The 10821-nt window shown below is 30.0% G+C and overlaps 1 long non-coding RNA gene across 2 annotated transcripts; it reads left to right on the top strand.

Moving 5' to 3' along the window:
* The first annotated feature begins 4724 nt into the window (after nucleotides 1-4724).
* On the top strand, nucleotides 4725-7878 carry LOC107262183. Of its 2 annotated transcripts, XR_003080602.2 has the most exons (5): nucleotides 4727-4975; nucleotides 6858-6929; nucleotides 7154-7197; nucleotides 7309-7354; nucleotides 7449-7878. It is a non-coding gene; the product is annotated as an uncharacterized LOC107262183 (long non-coding RNA). The 2 variants fall into 2 exon arrangements; XR_007215404.1 differs by having other exon boundaries at nucleotides 4725-4975; nucleotides 7154-7354.
* Nucleotides 7879-10821: the final 2943 nt, after the last annotated feature.

Genomic DNA, 10821 nt, shown 5'->3' with positions numbered 1-10821 from the left:
AATGTTCCTGAGACCATAATTCTATAAGTTCTACCTCTGCTTAACCTATTCAAAGCCCACTATAAACCAAACAAAATAGAAAGACGTTTTTCCCCTTTACTTCTATTTTGTTCAAACTTTTTCCTCCCCTAGGTATGTGTATGGTATTTCCATTTCAATCAAGCAGCAGATGGAGAAATCATCCTTGCCCAAAGATTCAAAATCAAATGGTAAGATAAATTTAACCACCAAGAAAAATTATCTCTAAAGTTGGTACAAAGTTTCCTTTCAAAGAATAGCTTCTTGCCACCTCCGAAAGAACATACCACTTTCCTGGCACAGAAGTCCTTCATTATTCCAAAGCTAGCGGCGGCTCAAACAGAAGAAGATTTCTTACAATTGATCAAACAGTTGTCAGAAACCACCTCTTCCAAAGGAAAATCGAAAGCTTTATCTTCCTCTTCTAGCACCAGCTCAGCAGCAATAGACCTAGATGGTGACTCGAACGAAGATGACTGTTTTGGGATATTCAAGCCCATCAAATGACACCTCTATAAAGCCCTTGGGTTGAAAACCAGAAATGGCAGCCCAAAATATTTATGTAATGGGCCAAATGCCTAAAAAAAAAAGAGAGTCATTTAAAAAGAAAAGAAAGAAGACAAAAGACTCTTTAAAAAAGCAAAAGATTCTTCAGACAATTACTGCAAAAGTCATGGAGCATCTTACTCCATTATCAAAACAATACAAAAAGACGTGGAGCCCCTGATTCCACTATGAAGAGCATCCAAAGAAGAGTATCCAAAGCTTCAAGGCTGAAGACCTCTATAAATAGAGGAGTTATCCGCTTTGACCCCTATTAGTCTCACAGTTTTATCCTCTTGGCGGATTCGAGAACTTCCCAGGAAGTCACCCATCCTGAAATTTTCTCGAACCAAACACGTTTAACTTTGGAGTTCCTACAACTCCACAGTCAAACAACCAAAAGGCATCTCATGTAATTAGTTGGAACTCCTTATATATATATATATATATTCCCTGTCCCGCTTCAACATGCAATTCGATTCATTCATGTAATCCCTTACCTTAGAGTGTTGTCATTTTAGAAGCCTGTCAGAAGCCGCTCCTTGTTCAGGTATCCTATTCTTGCCCCGGAGTTCCGTCCTCATCGGATCGCTTCTCTAGGCCAAGCTATCACACAAAATCTCTAGGCCAAACATCCTAAATTTAATAAGTATGTTATATATAAAGAACATATATTAAAATAAGTTGAATGTATTCTATTGTATTGGATAAACACTGATACTGAAAAAAAGTTAAAATTAAAATATATGTTGAACAAACTTAAATTTAAATTACAAGATATGAAAAATATACTCTTACAGTATATTTATAAGAAAATTATTTTCATAAATATTTTTAAAATTTTTCTAAAATATAGTTTATATATATGTAAAATAAATTATATTCTTAATAAATTCAATATAATATAAACTCAATTTCTAAGATGATATTAATAATTTATAATAATTTTAAAAAAAATATTTTTTACTATATAAATATATTCTAATTTATTATTGTTATAGTTATTGTATAATTTTTTAAATAATTATTTTTTTATATTCATTATTATAATGATAAAATCTTATTAATATCTATATTAAGGTACATGTGGGAAACTTTCACTTCCTACATTAATGATTTCAGTGATCTCTCTGAGCTAAAGTAATATAAACTAAAATTGTCTTTAATTATATAATTTATCAGACACCATAAATACTTCATTACTTAACCATTTGAATAAATTAAGACCAATTACAACATAATGTATCTGCATTGGGAAACATGAACTTGATTAAAGGAGTGATGCATCTACTCCCAAATCTCTAGATGCTCCACTGCATATTAATTAATTATCAGTATTATAGAGATGCATAATAAGAAACAAAATCTTTGAATTATTTATTATTGTACCTTTCATTCTCATCATATTATAATCAGTTTCAAGTAGGTTTGGCAATATAATTTCATGTGTTTTGCCAACATGAGATCTACTCTTATTATCTTCTTGTTCTCATTAGCTTCAGCTATGTTGCTCCTTCAGTTGAGCATTTTCCCTTTAAAGCTAATATATTGAAGCAGTGGACTAGTATATGTATATGTAGTTAGCATTTTAAGGATTACCCTCTTTAATGCACTTAGCCAACATCTCCTACATTGCATTCTAAAATTAAATTTCAGAATCTCAGTCAACAATAGATACAAGTATAACGAATTATACATAAAGGATATGGAATCTAAACTATCAAATACTAATAATAAATCCATAGAGAAAGAGCTTATATTACTTGCGTAGGATATTACTATTTTTCTAAAACTAAAAAATCATTAATTTTATATACTTAATTTATTAGTTAATGTTTTTCAAGTACTAAAATTGTTATCAATTAATATAATATTAAAAACATAATAAAATACTATCGAGCATTGCCAATCATCACACCCTATGAAAAATAATTAACATATCAATTGAAGAGAAAAAAAAGAAAAAAAAGTCGATGCGAAGAAAGTTACCTAAAGAATAGGGATATCTATTGAGCATGAAACTCTGAGGGATGGACATTCTCAAGCTCCTTTGAGTCGGTCCAAAATTTTATCAAGCTCATAAATTCCTCAACTAGTGGAGGAGTTTGAATGGTCGATCTCGTTTTATACTTATTCTCCAGGTAAGGTCGAGGATCGGGACACTGGCCTAAGGTAGGAATGTCCACCTCAATGCAGTCATCCTCGTTTATCAGCTGAGGATGTTTCCTAAGGCTCCGAGAATAGGAAGAACATATTCACTTCGTTTGACTCATAAATTATATAGTATTCTTAAAATAAAATCTTAACTTACAGTATTTTTAAAAAAAATTTTATTAGCTTTAAAAAAAATGATATTTTTAGCTTTTTTAGGATATTTGTGAAAAAATCTCTCTTTTAAACCAATTCAGCCCAAACTAGAGTTGAATATTGAGCATGTTATTCACACTCGAAAATAAATTAATCAACTTATACTAATTTGGTTATTTTTACTAATAATAATAAAAAAAAAATTTCTTTCCACCATCACCACTATTACTTTTTACCAATGTTGGTCTACCAAATACCATTGCTCGCCATCATAACCACCACTCTCCATCATCATCTAACATTAACTACCTCTGTTCTCCATCTACTAACAAACTTAACAGCTTACATATTGCTTTTCATTTTTGATTCATAATAAAAAAAAAGAGACTGGGAGATTTAAAATTAAGTTGAAACACCTAACAAGTTTAATTCAAATTAAACAGAAAAAGGAAAAAGAAAATAATTATGGCAATTGTTATAAAATCATTCAAGTTTTATCTTTCATTTTTTCTTTAATCTAATTTTTTTAAAAAATTAATTTCTACCAAAAGATCATATAATCAAAAAAATATAACCAGCTAGATTTTTAAATAAACAGACATAGAGTAATACAAAAAAAGAAAAAAAAGAAACCCAATCAATGATCTTAAGACACTCTCTTACTGTTGCCATATTCTTTTCCAAGAGCTTTAATTAAAGCCAACATTCAAAATCTCAATATAAATAAGAAACTATATATGGAAAAAAGGATAATAATCTCTTAGCCAATAATTTGTTTTTATGAATGAATTCAAAAGAAAAAGAAAAAAGAAGAAGTACTTTATAGATGACGTTGGGTGTAGTAATTTAATAAAATGAAAAAGGAGATAAAATATTTTAAGTTTTATTCAGAAAATAAAATGGAGTTAGGGTGAAGAAGGATACCAAATAAAGACTTAAGAATTGAAAATATGGAAATGTAAAAATTTCACTTAAATATTCAATTCACCTTTATTGCAATGCTTCTAGGTTGTAAATAATTGATTAAGAGTTAATTTGGTCTGAAATATTTAAGTTATAGGTTTATTTGTTAAAATATTCATCTTTTACTTTTTTTTATTCCCGCAACACAAGTTGAGGGCCAAAATGACTTTTAGTTCAAATAAAATGCCGTTGATATATTATTCTTATATTTATAATGTGAAATCAAAATCTTTAGCTTTTAATTTTTTTTTAAAAGTCATTTACTCATATATTCTATGGAATATTTCTATTATCTTTATATTTATTTAAAATAAATTATAAATTTTTATTAAAATAAATATACATATTTAATTTAATCAGCAATAAATTGAATGTAAATTTTTTTATATTAAATAATATTTTTCATTTAAAAATAATAACTGTATTTCTTATTTAAGAATATTTTATATATCGTACATAACCATACATGAGATAATATAATAAAATATTGATATATTGAAGTAAGTATAATATTTTAACTTTCATTCTTCATAGGATTTTAATTATTTTAATTTTTTAAATATTATTAGTTGAAACATTGATCTTATTATATATATTAGTTAATAAAACATAATATTATATTTTAGAATTAAAAATTATTACCTAATTAGTAAGTAATTTATTAATTAATATATTAACTATATTTAATAACTAATAAATATAAATTTTGTATAATGTATATGTTTATATATAAAAATTACTAAGTCTATGTAATAACATATTATATACACATGTAAATTTGTTACAAAAAGTAATAATATATATAAGTTGAAAAATTATTTTTTAGTTAATCATATTTTATTTATAAATAAATTATTTGTCGAAAATATTAGTTGAATGTCTACCCACTTCTTCTTTTTTCCAATTTCTTTTAAAAGAATGCAACGAATACTATTCCCACAATAGGAAAGAGCTTTTCAAATTTCTAATCCAAATAGGAACATAAGTGAGTGTATAACTTAATCTCAGCCTTCTATTCCAATCATCTCTCTAAATTTCCTTGTCCAGTTGAAGTTCACAGGCGCTTGACGTTTGGAAGGCCATATTCTTCTCACTAGAATCTGAAAGGGAGTCTGATTCTGTGTTGTTCCAAGTTAGTGGCATGGTATGTTGTTTGATTTTTCTGGAATTGATTTGTGAGGAATATAATAATCTGAATTTTGATTTTTAATAACTAAACATCATGGTGTGGAGTCTCAAGAGTGATTAAGCGACTCATTTTGTCTTATTGGTTTTCTAAAGATTTTGTCATTTCATATCATAATTCCAATGCAAATAGACTCTCTTTGAGATTCCAAGGGTTAAATGCTTTGATGTGAGGGATGTATGTTGGGGTTTGAGCAGAAATTCTTTCCTTATGGGTAGAACAATAAGATTTTAATGATCATCATTCTGTAGGGAGTTTCAATCCTGCCAATCCTTTTTTTTGGCGTTTTGAACACAAAGATTAGACCAGAATTGAATCTCATTGTTTGCACCTTTCTCAGTTTTCCTTCTTATTTTGAAAATCCATTTAGTGGGTTGATTGTCAAGTATCTGTTTGGAGTCTTTTCTTTTTTGCTATTTTTTTTTTGAAAAAATATTTGTTAAGTAGATAGATTAAAGTTGGCCATCATCTTGATCAGTAGTTTGGTCTGTGTCTGCCAATTAGGTCTGGTTGAGAACAAAAGAGTTTCTTCTTACCCAACTCGAGGTTTTTATGGACAGACATTTATGGGAATGAACCTTGATAACATAGGTCTGGTTTGATCATGTTCATGTGGTTCGACATATATGGAAATGAATGTCAGGCTTTGCATGTTTAACTGATATTTCAACCCATTGTTTTTCTAGGGACGTATGGTTAGATACTCAGGAAGAACTCTTATTGGTGCCTAACTTCTTACTTCTAATTTCAACTTAAAACAAGAAGTTTAAAATTCAGTAAGTTTTATGGTTGCTATCCTCTTTTTTTCGATCAATTTGTTAGGAGAATGTTGAGCTGATGCTAGCTTTATTAGTTTCGTTTGTGGTTTTGATATTTTTCACTCAGTAACTATATGTTTTGTGATTTCTTCTTGCTTTTTTTGGAAACAACAGTTATCGTTTATCTAGACTTAAAAAGAGTTCTTCTAGCATTCCAATAATCTCAATGAGTAATCCGGAGAAAGGAGCTTTGTAGTTATGTTCTTATGATGAGGGAGTTTCTGTACTACTTTATGTGTTTCTGTTTTAGTCAATAGTATTAACTCCTAATATCCTTACTAGAGATGTACAATAATTTAAGCTAGTTAAGTTGTATGTATTTGTAGGATTCAACACTTGGAATGATTGAAGATGTATTATTTTGCATTGAAATATGATTCTTTTTTTTTATAGTCCTGACTGATTTGGAACTATGGAAGGCTGAGATCTTCTTACCACATATTTCAAGTATTGACTCCAGCCAGTGTTGTCATAGAGCACTAATCATGAGGGAGTTATTTTTGCTTCGAAAAATGGGGTTTCTATTTTGAATATGATTGAATTAGATTGATCGAGGGAAGTTATGGTTTCATCATTGGAAGAATATGTTTGATGATTGTTTGATTATCCCATAAACAAGAGTCTAATTTATTTAGTTCCTCACTTCCCAGAAGTCCCTTTCTCTCATCAGGCTGTAGGTTAAAGATTGGATGTCATTATCCATAATGTTTTATTAAATTTATACTCTCAGGTAGTAGTGAATTTTGAGTATTGGTTTTTTCGAGATTCCACTAGCTTGTGGAGATATGGCTGCTAATATTGAAAAATGGGTTATGTTTTATAATTTTGTGATTTAATTAATTGCATTATGATATTAACGAGCCCTGTGTATTGGTTTTTGTCCATTTCTTGGTCTCTACCAACTTGTGGAGAAGTGCTAGCTAAGATTAAAGATGGGGTTTTCTTCATTATGGCTTCTTGTGACTTTATTTTTATTTATAATGGTGAAGTTAATATGACTGTATATTTATGTTATTTTCCAGGATTCCATCAGCTTGTGAATTCACATGATTTATTGTGCTTTTATGATCAGGGAGTTTGTCATCTAATTTACGGTATGTATCTGTTATTTCATAAATGTATATAGTTTATAAGTCTTACGAGATGGAGAATTAGGGTATGGTTGTGTGTATTTACCTAGGGTTCTACATTTTGAATTGGATTGATATGTATAAGATCAGAACGTACTTTTTTCCTTTCAATTTCGAATTAAATGTAAATATGTAAGATGAGGAAGTATTTTTTCCCTTACAAAACCAGTTTCTTCATCCTTTGTCAGGTTCATTCCTTCATTCCATTTGGGGTCATTTCTTGGATGATTTGGTTTGATTATCAATTTAAAAACCTATTGAATAATGCTTCACATAACTTGTTTTCAATTAATTTATCTATTAATATGACTTGAAACTGGAGATTTGGCTGCTTGCTTTGCAGGAGTCCCTTTCTTTCATCAAGCTATAGGCTAAGGGTTAAAAAACAAGTGGGTTTAATTCGACCTTATTCCCCACAACTTTTGATTCAGTATTTTTTCTAGATATAAGTGAATTCTAAGCATTGGTTGTGTGATTTTCCAGGATCTTATCAGTTTGTTGAGAGTTGTTTGCGTTGAAGACTGGCTTCTTCTAGATCTCAATCTCCATTTCTTGATTTTATGCCTCCCGAATCCTAATTATGAGAGATTTGAGCGTGTCTAGGATTCTATAAGCATAGAGAGCAAAATGTGGATAAAATATATTGAAAAATGTGTTCTCTTGACTCTCTTGCTTAAAATTTGGCATTGTACTTTCTGTTGGAGCAAGTGTCCTAAAAAATTGAAAAGCAGCTTTCTTAGGTCTCCCTCTCAAATTTATGATTGACGTTCTCTAATTAGTTGTGTAATTGGAGTACTGATTATGCGATTTTCTAAGGCTCTATCAACTTGTGGAACAATATACATTGTAAGTTTAGAGTATGGATTTTGCTAGAGCTTGCTCTTCAATTTATGCATTGATTGATTGATGATAATGGTGGATTCTCCGGAGGCCATAGTATTGGTGTATGATTTTTTCAGGATATCTCCACTTGCTTTTGGAGTGTTGAGATAAAAATGGGTTTACTTAGATCCATTTTTACAATTATATGTTTAACTAATGAATTCTATTAATTGGTTGATTCCTAATAGTGATGGATTTTAAGTTGTGAGCATGTCCAACGTGAGTCCAAGCTTGTGGAGATGTGTGTGCTGAGATTGAAAAATGGTTCTTTTTATTCCCACTTCAGAGTACTGTGATTTTATTATTCTTTGTGGCAGATCTGAGTATTGATTGCCTGTTTTTTCTTACCAGGATTCCATTACCTTGCATTGAAGGGTTCTCTTTTTTGAGAGGCCCTCTTTGACTACCGCTCGGCTACAACTGTAGTTAGCTTAATTGATCACCACATCTGGTTTGGATGACATGACTTTTTTTCTCCTATTTTATTGTTTGCTATCATGGTTTGGGACTCTTTCACAAACATGACAAGACTGAGATTTAAATGCTTGTCCTAAGGGTTCATTTGTAATGTTGAGGATTTGAAAGGGACTGTGAAGGGGTTCGTTTGGCTTCTTGTCTATAATTTTTGATTCTGTGTTGTTGCGAGTTAGTGGCATGCTATATCCCGACTATATGTTGTGTGATTTTTCTGGATTTGATTTGTGAGGAATATAAGAATCTGAATTTTTATCTTTAATAACTAAACAACATGATGTGGGGTCTGAAGAGTGATTAAGCGGCTCCTTTTGTCTTATTGGTTTTCTAAAGACTTTATGATTTCATATCATAGTTCCTATGCAAATAGAATTCTCTTTGAGATTCCAAGGGTTAAATGCTTTAATGTGAGGGATGTAAGTCGGGGTTTGAGCAGAAATTCTTTCCTATTGTATAGAAATTTGATCAACTATACATTAAATATTATAACAAGATTTAATGAATGATATAATTGATATATTGAATTAAGCATAATACTTTAGCATTCATTTTTAATAGGATTTCTATAATTACTATTTTTTAAATATTAATAGTTGATACATTGATTTTATTTATATATTAGTAATATAAAAAATAAGTAAAATTACTAGGTTTATGTAATAACATATTATATACACATAAATTTGTTACAGAAAGAAATCAAATATATGTAAATTGAAAATTTATTTTTTAGTGAATCATATTTCATTTATAAATAATTTATTCATCCGAAAATATTAATATTATATTGTGATAAACCTATTTAAATGTCTATCTACCCACTTATCTTTTTTCAAAATATTTTATTAACTTTTGCTTGATATACGGATTATTTTAAAGGAATGCAACGATTACTGTTCCCGCAATAGAAAAGGAATTTTCACATTTCTAATCTAAGTAGGAAGACTAGTAAAAGTATACCCACTTATAGATCCAATGATTACTATACCTGCTTATCTTTTATTTTATTGGTTTTTAAAGATTCTATGATCTCATATGATACATCCTATATAAATAGACTCTCTTTGAGATTCCAAGGGTTAAATGCTTTGATATGAGGGATGTATGCTGGGGTTTGAACATAAATTCTTTCATATTGTGAGGGATGTATGTTGGGATGAGATCTTCTTACTACCTCTTTCAGGTATCGAATCCAGCCAGTGTTCTCTTTCCTTTGCAATACAATTTAATTAGATTCCTCGAGGGAAGTTATGGTTTCATCACCTGAAGTACAGGTTTTGATGATTGTTTGATTATCTCATAAACATGAGTCTTATTTATTTGGTTTCATACTTCCCAGAAGTCCCTTTCTCTTATCAGGCTAAGGCTAAAGACTGAAAAATATACTATTTTGAATTTCATTATCTATAATCTTTTATTTAATTAATACTCTTAAGTAGTAATGAATTTTGAGTATTGGCTTTTCTGAGATCCCACTAGCTTGTGGAAATATAGTTGCTAATATTGAAAAATGGGTTCTATTTTACAATTTTGTGATTTAATTAGTTGCAATATGATATTAATGAGCCTTGTGCATTAGTTTTTGTTTGTCTCTTGGTCTCTACCAGCTTTTGGAGAAGTGCTAAGTGGCTTTTGTCACTTTATGCTTCACTTCTCAATGCCTTGATTGCAATTTTCGAATTTGGGTACATTTGAATAAACTTGACTGTGGTTGTTCATTTCTTTAAAAAATTAGTTGCAGGCTTGTGCATAGGTTTTTATTTTAGATCCTCGTATGTGGAGCTTATGTATTATTAGCCTCTTTTAATTCATAGAATTTGAATCATAAGCAAAAATGAGTTTAGATATTTTCTTTTGTAAATTGTGACTTGGTTTATTATTCTAGCAATTAGAGGCTCTATTATGATCATACCAACAATGCTCTTCTACTGATTGTTCTGCTCCAGTACTTTCCACGATTACATTTGATTTTTTAAGTTTTGAGATCATCAAAGCCACTGGAGTAGTCACAAAGACTGCTTGGGCTGGGGCTGCCTACAACCTCCTGCTCTACATGTTGGCTAATCATGTATGTAATCTCAAGTCAAATTTTGTATGCTAATATTTTGTTAATACTTGGGCCATTGCATGTTGCAATGTAGAAATCTTGCTCTTTCAACCACAAGGGTAAAGGAATGGTTTTAAGAGCAGCAACTACTTTATGTAAAAATACTAAGGGCAAGACTCTCCCTAAATTATGTTTTTCAGTATCCTTAATTCTTCAGTTGGAGCATGACGGGCTATCATTCTTCTATTTTAGATGATTTAGCATTACTATTTTGTCTACTTCTGTATAAAAATATTTTTGGATCTGAATAGTATTGCAATGATTAGCCTTCTGATCTTGTAGGTCTTAGGAGCCTCATAGTTTGTTGTCAATTGAGCGTCAGGTGACATACTGCAAGTATGCTTGTAGACATAACAGTGCAGTCTCCCTTACTTGGATTGTGGTACTTTGAAC

Source organism: Ricinus communis, chromosome 4 (genome assembly GCF_019578655.1).
Source record: "Ricinus communis isolate WT05 ecotype wild-type chromosome 4, ASM1957865v1, whole genome shotgun sequence".
Classification (NCBI taxonomy): domain Eukaryota; kingdom Viridiplantae; phylum Streptophyta; class Magnoliopsida; order Malpighiales; family Euphorbiaceae; genus Ricinus; species Ricinus communis.
Note: the sequence above shows the minus strand (reverse complement) of the source record. Positions and strands in the feature narration are given on the sequence as shown.